Source organism: Myxocyprinus asiaticus, chromosome 4 (genome assembly GCF_019703515.2).
Source record: "Myxocyprinus asiaticus isolate MX2 ecotype Aquarium Trade chromosome 4, UBuf_Myxa_2, whole genome shotgun sequence".
In the NCBI taxonomy this organism is placed as follows: Eukaryota; Metazoa; Chordata; class Actinopteri; order Cypriniformes; family Catostomidae; genus Myxocyprinus; species Myxocyprinus asiaticus.
Genome location: NC_059347.1, coordinates 41,390,324 through 41,400,802, shown reverse-complemented (window position 1 = coordinate 41,400,802; position 10,479 = coordinate 41,390,324). Strand labels below are relative to the sequence as shown.

General features: G+C 38.2%; 1 pseudogene; it reads left to right on the top strand.

The window, feature by feature from the left end:
- LOC127439698 (alpha-1-antichymotrypsin-like) lies at positions 1–2,285 on the top strand (annotated as a pseudogene).
- The last annotated feature ends 8,194 nt before the right edge of the window (positions 2,286–10,479 follow it).

Here is a 10,479-nt window from a genome sequence, read left to right as displayed (position 1 = left end):
ATGTTATGGATGAATAATGATTTTGGTTTTCACCTGTACAAGAAGCTTGTGACAATACCTGAGTATCAGTCCAAGGACATTTTCTTCTCTCCATTGAGTGTATCTATGGCCCTTTCTGCACTGTCTTTAGCAGCCAGCGGCGAAACCAAACAGCAGTTTCTCAGTGGCATGGGCTATGACAGCTCCATGTTCAGCTTTGAAGAAATGCACAATTCATTCCAAAAACTCTTGGAAGAAATCAACCAGCGAACAAGGGTGAACATCGATGTCGGTAGTGCTTATTATGTAAACAACAAATCTAAGCCACATCCAGAGTTCTTTGAGAAAATAAAACAGTTTTACCTCGCAGAAGGCTTCACTGTGGATTTCAACAGTCAAGAAACTTTAGACAAGATTAACACGTGAAGAAAAAAAACAAAAACGCATGACAAAATAGATAAAGTTGTTGATCATCTTGATCCTAATGCCATGATGTTTCTTGTCACTTACATATATTGTAAAGGTAAACCAACAACACATACACAAACTCTAGTAATTTGGTAATGTCATACATCAGGTCTCAAACCCCTTTTAATAACACCACTTTTTCCCAAAGGAAACTGGAACATGCCATTTAACCCAAACCTGACTTGTGAGGCTAAATTCCATGTGGATGCTGAAACCACAGTTCCAGTACAAATGACACATCAATACGATTACCTCAAAGTTTTTTATGACACGGGACTCTCCACTAAAGCCCTTGCTCTTGACTACGATGGCTCTTTCTCCTTGTTCTCTGCTAAGCACATGGTTGTTACATTGCTTGACATAATATGTACAGCATAACATTTTACAGCTTGCTTTATTTATATACTATTATATATTTGTATGACAAATTGCTTATGTTCCTTATTTGTAAGTAACTTTAAGCATCTGCTAAAAGACTAAATGTAAATATACGGTATAAAAAAGTCTTTCAAACTGTATGAAACATATTAGATATTCAAATGTTTCTTTACATTTGATTTACGAAGCATAACCCTGGGCCTGATCAGATTAAACCCTAAACCCTGTTTTTTTTTTTTGTTTTTTTTTTTGTCTTTCAGAAAAGTGGACATCTTTGTCCCCAAGCTGTCTCTTAAAACATCATATTCCCTTAACAGTATTTTAAATGCAATGGGAATGACTGATATGTTTACAGCTAAAGCCAACTTCACAGGAATTTCCGAAGAAAGGACGTTTATTTCAGAGGTAAAGAAACAAATTATACTTATTAAAAAAAACACACACACATAGTGTGAGTATGCTAAGGTGACCAGATTTCTGAAATGAAAAATGGGGACATTTGTAGTTTAGTGGTAAATATGTCATTGACATTACACTGACTGTTTCTATCAGTTATCTCATATGGACCTGTTTTTCTTAATTATACCTGTTATTTTTATCAACTCTTACGCATTATGATTCTTCTTTTCAATCACTTGTTTACCAGCAAGGCGCAATGTAATCTATGCTGTAATGTGATGACTTAAATTTATTGTTGTTCTTTGCAGATACTTTATTATACATTTCATTTAATTTTCCATGTTATTAATGTTGTATTCTTATTTTAAATGCATTAATTTTATATAATGCAGAACAATATAACTTCTTTGTAACATAACTAGCATGTGCCTCACCTCGAAGCTGTTAACGATAATGTTCTTTTCAATAGACCTTTTTCACAGACTGTGATGACGCGTGTCCGCCTTATCAGCGTAAATCTCTTAATATTTAAAAAATGTATAATATAAAAAAATCGAGTGTAAAGTTATAACATTATACATTGTGTTATATTACCCTTCGGTAGGTCAAAATAAAGAGTACACGATTAACCTTGTTGCCGGCAGGCTTCAACAGGGGCTTTCTTGCCATGTATTTTCACTTAGTGGACTGTTTTGAACGGCCAGTAAAAACGGGGACATTTCCGGGGACATTTCCGGGGACGGCTCCAGTCGGGGACAGTCCCCAGAAAATGTAGACGTCTGGTCACCCTAGAGTATGCTGTTTATTTTTTTTTTCTTGCTTTTGTCTGAAGTGGACAACTGTATCTGATTAATCATGAGGTTAAGCATCAAGCCTCTCTGGATGTCTATGAGGAAGGAACCACTGCTGCAGCCGTGACAACAACTCACATAAAATCTGCTTCTGTCGGCCCAATACAAACTGACAGATTCGACCATCCATTCATGATCTTTATCATCGACCCTGTAAATTACAACATCCTCTTCATGGGAAAAATCATCAACCCAGTGGAAAACAAGTGACATAAGTGATGTATTCTAAATATCTTTATTCACATTAGCCAGCAGATGGCCATGGTTGTTGTTACATAGTTATTTTGCTGACATCTCTTTGTGTTTGGATCATTCATACAATTCATTGATATTAACTACATTTCCATCCAAGGGTTTTTTTACGACAAAAAGTGTAGTGCATCAAAAGGTTCACGGATCAGGCCCGGCTCCACAGGGAGGCCTGGGTGGGCCTGGCCCACCCAATCATGAACTTGGCCCACCTTGAGAACTACACCTACACCCACCCCTCCAACTGTTCAGCCCACCCGGCGGGTCCTATGGCCCACCTTATATCTTAGAGCTGAAGCCAGGCCTGCGGATATAGCTGATGGAAATGCAAATTATCGCTAAAATTTCACAAGTGTTGACATAATATTTTTTCCATTTAACTCTAGCACATAAACTCCATGTGATACTTCAGATGTTGCGAAAAACTGTTTTGGAAACACTTTTTGTAGAGAAAACTGGGCATTAACGCAAAATTATAGTGTCACATGACAGAATTTACCCCAGTCGTTAGCCTGTGTTAATCATGACGAAAGTATACATGCTTGAAAGCCAATTTATTGTACGTGAAGCATCACTCACACTTATGGATTGGTCTTAATGGCATACCTGCACAGATTCGATGCTGCAAACACATCTGCGTCATGACACTTCCCAGAGTGCCAACACAAATATCTCGTAACATGCACCTGTCATGGACAAGTGCACGGAGAACAAATGAATGACCACTCTTTGCGATTAATTTAATCGTGGTAGCCATCCCTTTATTTATTAAAGCTGCTTTTCCACACCATACAAAATACAGATGGCAGTCATGGAATTGGCCCACAATACAAAAAACATAACATTTCTGTGCACAAAGATGTTTTAAATTAAAAATAAATACACAATACCAGGAGAAAAGCTTCAGTGTACTTTTTTGGAACACTAATCCGATTCTATTAAATTATTGTTTAGCTTACTTTGAAAAAATGTTGGCAAAATTCCCTGTATTAAATAAAATAAATTACCAAACAAATAAAGCATTAAATAAAAATTAATAAATTACCAAATGAAAAAATTATATTGTTAGCCCTATATATGCCTTTTCTTTACACAAATTTAATTTAGCCTTACCCTGTTCTGTAGATGAAAAAGGTCAGCTTCTCAGAATGTTCTACACTTTTTTCAAGACTATAAACTATCAGAACTATTTGTCCAATACTGAATTCACTTTCAGAAAACTAGCTTTAGAACATTTTAAAACGTTTAAATATTTTAAATCTAACCCTCTTTACCTCGGATCACATTTGCTGAGCTTCCACACTAAAATTAATTTTAGATGATAATCAAGTTCAGTTGGTCGTTAAAAGTTGCTGGACAAATATGCGAGACATAACGCAGTTGAGATGCTTTAGATTAGATGATTGTTCAAAATAGCCTACTGAATATCAGGAATGTATCATATGTAAACCATGATATTACACCGCATCAATTTTTGTTTAATAGCTGTGAACACAGCATATACACATGGATGGATGGTCCTTATACTAAGACTGAAAGTTCCCCCACTACTTGGTGCAGGTTGCCAGCTTGAACAGGGCCATGACGATTTGCTTTCAGGTTGGAACCGGAGGCAACCTGCGATAGGTGCAACATCAGGACCAATATTACAGTCCTATAAGAAGGGCAACTGCTGATTGCATTTATTTGTGAAATTAAAATGACAGTAAGCTGGCTAATTTCAATTAATTGTCTCAGTACTCTCCCCATTTTACCAAAACTTCAGGGGGGAAAAAATTAGGGACATCTGGGAGGCGAAAGGTACACAATTAGCGATATACACACATTTCTGTATGGAAACGGCTTAAGGGCAGATTTCTTTTGCGATAAACCAAAACGTATGCGACAAAGTGGTTTTTTAAACATGACATCATCATGCACACCATTTTTTATCACTAGAAGGCCATCTGAACGGAAACAGGAAGAAATTTCTTGTTTTTTTTTTTTCATTTTATATATATATATATATATATATATACACACACATTTTCACTTTGTCGATAACAAAACAGCGCAAAAAGTGGATGGAAACTAGGTTATTTTGGCTTTGAAACATTTGAAAAATGTCACATATTTTTTAACGTTTCTTTATGTTTTATTATTAAAGGGACATGTTAAAGATTTTATAAGTCATACCAGTCAAGCTATATTACTCTGAAGATTCAGATGTCCATCCGGGAAAATGGGCAGGGTCAGGGTGGAAAATGACAGGGTGGATGATAATGGGGTGGACATTTAATGGATAAATTAGCCACTACATGGTCTGTGAATGAGATCTTGCAAACATAATTGTAAACTCATTTGTATGTTTTGTTTTTTCTATTAACATAAATATGTTGAAATGTTCCTGTCTTCCCATTACAGTGTGGACACGCTTTGCTTGACCACATATGATTAACACCACAAAATAAAGGGAAACATCCATAAAACAAAAGAGTTATGCACTTAAAGTAACTCAAAATAATTATGCCAAATGGCTGATGTCCACATGACATAACAGAGTGGATGATAAATCAGGGGACACACAAAAAACCTCCAATATCAGGGTTAAAATGACACATTTACCACACATGAATGCATGTAAGTGAGAGAATGTCATACCAACCACTTGGATGGAACAAAATTTTGAATTCTGATGATTTAGCTCTTGTTTTTGTCAAAGAAGTTTGATGGGCACATGAGGAAATGACATAAGTGCAACAAATTAAAATTATTTCAAATATTTAAAATGTGACTTTTAGGCCCACAGTAGTGTGTAACAATATTAATAATCTTTATTCTTTTCCCCAAGCCTATTCAAATGAAAACAATATAAATATAATAATTTGTATTGGAGACTTAAATGTCACTGAATTTAGGAATGACCCGTTTTACAATTTACCTTTGTGTACTGGGAAATGTTCAGCAACTGCTGATAAGTCAGTAAGCAAGTTGCAGCTTACACACACAGCATATATGTCTATATAATTTAATAAAGACTGTAGATATACAATTAGCTCACATGAAATTGGTAAATGAACTAGGCACATAAACAGATGATTACTTTATCTACCCCTTTAATACAAAAATGAACCATGGTTTAACTACAGTAGGGGACAGCGGTTTACAAACAAACACTTTTTGGTTTTCTTAAGTTTGTGTAAATGTACTTGGGGTTCGATGTATTTTTCTTTTTTCACATTAATTTCACACGTGTCTATTACACATACAGGTGCATCTCAATAAATTAGAATGTCGTGGAAAAGTTCATTTATTTCAGTAATTCAACTCAAATTGTGAAACTCGTGTATTAAATAAATTCAATGCACACAGACTGAAATAGTTTAAGTCTTTGGTTCTTTTAATTGTGACGATTTTGGCTCACATTTAACAAAAACCCACCAATTCACTATCTCAAAAAATTAGAATATGGTGACATGCCAATCAGCTAATCAACTCAAAACACCTGCAAAGGTTTCCTGAGCCTTCAAAATGGTCTCTCAGTTTGGTTCACTAGGCTACACAATCATGGGGAAGACTGCTGATCTGACAGTTGTCCAGAGAACAATCATTGACACCCTTCACAAGGAGGGTAAGCCACAAACATTCATTGCCAAAGAAGCTGGCTGTTCACAGAGTGCTGTATCCAAGCATGTTAACAGAAAGTTGAGTGGAAGGAAAAAGTGTTGAAGAAAAGATGCACAACCAACCGAGAATTTGGGTGAACTTCACAAGGAATGGACTGAGGCTGGGGTCAAGGCATCAAGAGCCACCACACACAGACATGTCAAGGAATTTGGCTACAGTTGTCGTATTCCTCTTGTTAAGCCACTCCTGAACCACAGACAACGTCAGAGGCATCTTACCTGGGCTAAGGAGAAGAAGAACTGGACTGTTGCCCAGTGGTCCAAAGTCCTCTTTTCAGATGAGAGCAAGTTTTGTATTTCATTTGGAAACCAAGGTCCTAGAGTCTGGAGGAAAGGTGGAGAAGCTCATAGCCCAAGTTGCTTGAAGTCCAGTGTTAAGTTTTCACAGTCTGTGATGATTTGGGGTGCAATGTCATCTGCTGGTGTTGGTCCATTGTGTTTTTTGAAAAGCAAAGTCACTGCACCCGTTTACCAAGAAAGCACTTTTTGGAGCACTTCATGCTTCCTTCTGCTGACCATCTTTTTAAAGATGCTGATTTCATTTTCCAGCAGGATTTGGCACCTGCCCACACTGCCAAAAGCACCAAAAGTTGGTTAAATGACCATGGTGTTGGTGTGCTTGACTGGCCAGTAAACTCACCAGACCTGAACCTCATAGAGAATCTATGGGGTATTGTCAAGAGGAAAATGAGAAACAAGAGACCAAAAAATGCAGATGAGCTGAAGGCCACTGTCAAAGAAACCTGGGCTTCCATACCACCTCAGCAGTGCCACAAATTGATCACCTCCATGCCACACCGAATTGAGGCAGTAATTAAAGCAAAAGGAGCCCCTACCAAGTATTGAGTACATATACAGTAAATGAACATACTTTCCAGAAGGCCAACAATTCACTAAAAATGTTTTTTTTTTTTATTGGTCTTATGATGTATTCTAATTTTTTGAGATAGTGAATTGGTGGGTTTTTGTTAAATGTGAGCCAAAATCGTCACAATTAAAAGAACCAAAGACTTAAACTATTTCAGTCTGTGTGCATTGAATTTATTTAATACACGAGTTTCACAATTTGAGTTGAATTACTGAAATAAATGAACTTTTCCACGACATTCTAATTTATTGAGATGCACCTGTATGTGGTCTTGTTTCGTGAATTCAGCATATACTTTTTCGCAATCTACCTCGAAAAAAAGAAAGTGAAATGTTACAATGTAACATAGGCAGGGCACGTTGTAACAAGACCATATAACAGCTTAAAATCCCCCTCTAACAATGGTATCTGATCTAATTAAAAAGCCTAGAAGATAAACTAAATTTGCATGTCAATAAAAGCCATTTATTAACTTTGTCAAATATAATATAGCAATAATTTTGACACTTGACACTAAATACATAACAAAGCCACAGCACTGACCGAAATAATGCATGGATTGATGACAAAATACACACAAACACACACACACACACACACGCGCGCATTAAGGGGAATTATATAAATTATATATCTGACTGCATGGAATTACATATAGTTTTTTGTAATTGGGGTACATTGTAACGCAGTGTTACCATGTGCCCCGTCGGTGCAACTGAGATTTAACCCTGGCTGGTCACTTCTGCTGGCTATCTGAGAATTAAAAGACCAGTGGCGATTTCTCAAGGCCAGCAAACCCTTCTCTGCTGGCATAACATGCCTAATAAATAAAAATGTTTTCATCCTCTCATTCTCATTGACCTTTTTGCCTATGTATTTTCAATCGCTTTCCACACCTAATTAATCTACAAACGAATAGCAAAAACCAAACAATTTTATCCAATCAGAATTTATTCCTCGATGCTTACAAGCAAAGTGTGACAACTGTTTCACAAATCGCATGCCCGAAGCAGCGCGTTGTCAGGAAAAACCGCCAGGAGAGTAGGATGCAAGTGCAGTAGGGCAGTTTTAATGCAAGTAAGGCAACAGTACAATTCAGACACCAGGAAAAATCCAATAATGAGTACAGGCAGATGGTCAGGTGATTGGCAAACAGAGGAAAACAGGCTAGACGCAAACTCGTGGTCAAAAACAGGCAAAGGTATAACAACAGGGGATCAGGCAGAATTATGCAAGCTTGGTAACGTCAAACACAAGGGAATTGAGCATATACTTTGCAGTGATAGAACGTGACAGAGTCTCTATTTGCAGTGGTGAGTTGTGTAGCTGAGTGGCGAAGGGAATTTTGGAAATACTCCGCCCATGGTAAGAAATTTGCCCAATCTCCTGGACTAGTGGAACAAAAGGAATGGAGAAATTGTCCAATCTGTTGGTTGACACATTCTACCTGGCCATTAGCTTGAGGATGATATCCAGACGTGAGACTTACGGTGACCCCCATCTTCTCCATGAAGCTAGTCCAGACATGAGAAGTGAACTGTGGACCTCGATTGCTGACTATGTCTTCAGGTATTCTGAAGTAGCGGAACACATGCTCGAATAGGAGCTCCGCTGTCTCAAAGGCAGATGGCAGGTCTGATGGTGGAATAAGGCGAAGGGACTTTGAAAAACAGTCTATGAAAACTCAGATCTTGGATTTGTCCTGAGATTCAGGTAGGTCTGTGAGAAAGTCAATGGATATATGAGACCAAGGACACTGAGGTACAAGCAATGGTAAGAGTTTACCTACAGGTAGGATTCTGGGCACTTTGGTTTGGGCACAAGTGAAGCAGGATGAAACCACTCGACGGATGTCAGCTATCATATTGGGCCACCAATCCTTTACTCACAGTAGATGGTAAGTTCGCTGCACTCCTGGGTGGCCAGTGGCAATGGAAATATGTGCCCAAGTGATGACCTTGACCCTCAGTCTGGGTGGAACAAAGAACTTATTGGACGGACATGAGGTAGGTATTTGATTACGGGGTACTCTAGATAATTCTTGATCCAACTCCCAATCGATGGCGCCCACTACACAGGAAGGAGATAAGATAAATTCTTCACTTGTGGCTTGGGGTTCAGAGACATGCATGTGAGACAAGGCCTCGGCCTTACCATTCTTGGAGCCTGGGCAGTAGGACAGTGTAAACTGGAACCGTGCAAAGAAAAGAGACCATCTAGCTAGAAACGTCACCTGAGAATTTGTCGGGCATGGGCATCGATGGGTTAATAGCAATGGTCCATGTGGATGGGGGTAATGCAGAGATAGCTTGTGTGATTAGATCAACCTTGGCACTGAGATCAGTGAGGTATTGTTGTTGTTGTTCCATTAACTGTCCATGATGAGTGAAAGCTTGTTTACACTCCATGTTGCCTGCTGCATCCACGAGAATCGGCAAAGTATTCTGTCAGGAAATACCACCAGGAGAGTAGGATGCAAGTGCAGTAGGGCAGTTTTAATGTAGGTAAGTCAACAGTACAATTCAGATGACAGGCAAAATCCAATAATGAGTACAGCCAGAAGGTCAGGCAATTGGCAAACTCGTGGTCAAAAACAGGCAAAGGTATAACAACAGGGAATCAGGCAGAATTATGCAAGCTTGGTAACGTCAAACACAAGGGAATTGAGCGTATACTTCACAGTGATAGAACGTGACAGATTCTCTTATAAACGGTGCAGTGATAGCTGTGGTGATGATGTACAGGTGAGGCTGATCAGAACTCCTGTGATTGGGATTCCCTGCAGATGCATCAGGACGTTTTTCGCCTGACTCTCAGAGCCTGCAGCAAAAGATTCACCTGCCCCCCTCTAGTGTTCCGGCGAAGAAGTCTCTCTGCCTCACCGCCGGATTGGGTTCTTCGCTCAGCGAGACATCTACCCGCTTCCTGCAGCATCCAGGCAGGAGCTGTATCCTTTCATATATACATATACACACAGGGTTGGGGAGTAACGAAATACATGTAACAGGAATACATATTTAAAATTCAAAATATAAGTAACAGTATTCCACTACAGTTACAATTTAAATCATTGGTATTTAGAATACAGTTACATTCAAAAAGTATTTTGATTATGGAAGAGATTACTTTGCATTTTATTGTCGTTTGTTTCATTTAATATTTAGTCCTTTCAGATGGAAAAATGTATACATATAAATGATGCGATCCACTGGAACAGGGTGAAACACTTTCTTATGATGTGTTACATTCATACGAGCAGACAGAGAAGTAAGTTTGAAGTAAGTTTGGAGCAGAAGAAATAGAAATAAACCTTGTGTAAATTGTCAGCTTAACGCTAAGCTAAAATGCTATTTCTAGCCATTTTACATGCACATGTTACCAGGCACGATCATATTTGTTTATCAAGAAAATTCACGTTGGATCATAACTTATTTTTTCTAGTAAGACCTTTGATATTAGGGCAAAAATCGTATTCTTTATAATATTTTTTGTATTGTGTTCCCCAAAGCGTTCAGCAATGTCTCATGAACTGAATTGATAAGGACCATCTCCGGTTACTCTTCTAACCTCGGTTCCCTGAGATGAAGAGAACGAGACATTGCAAACTTGGTCAGACTACTAC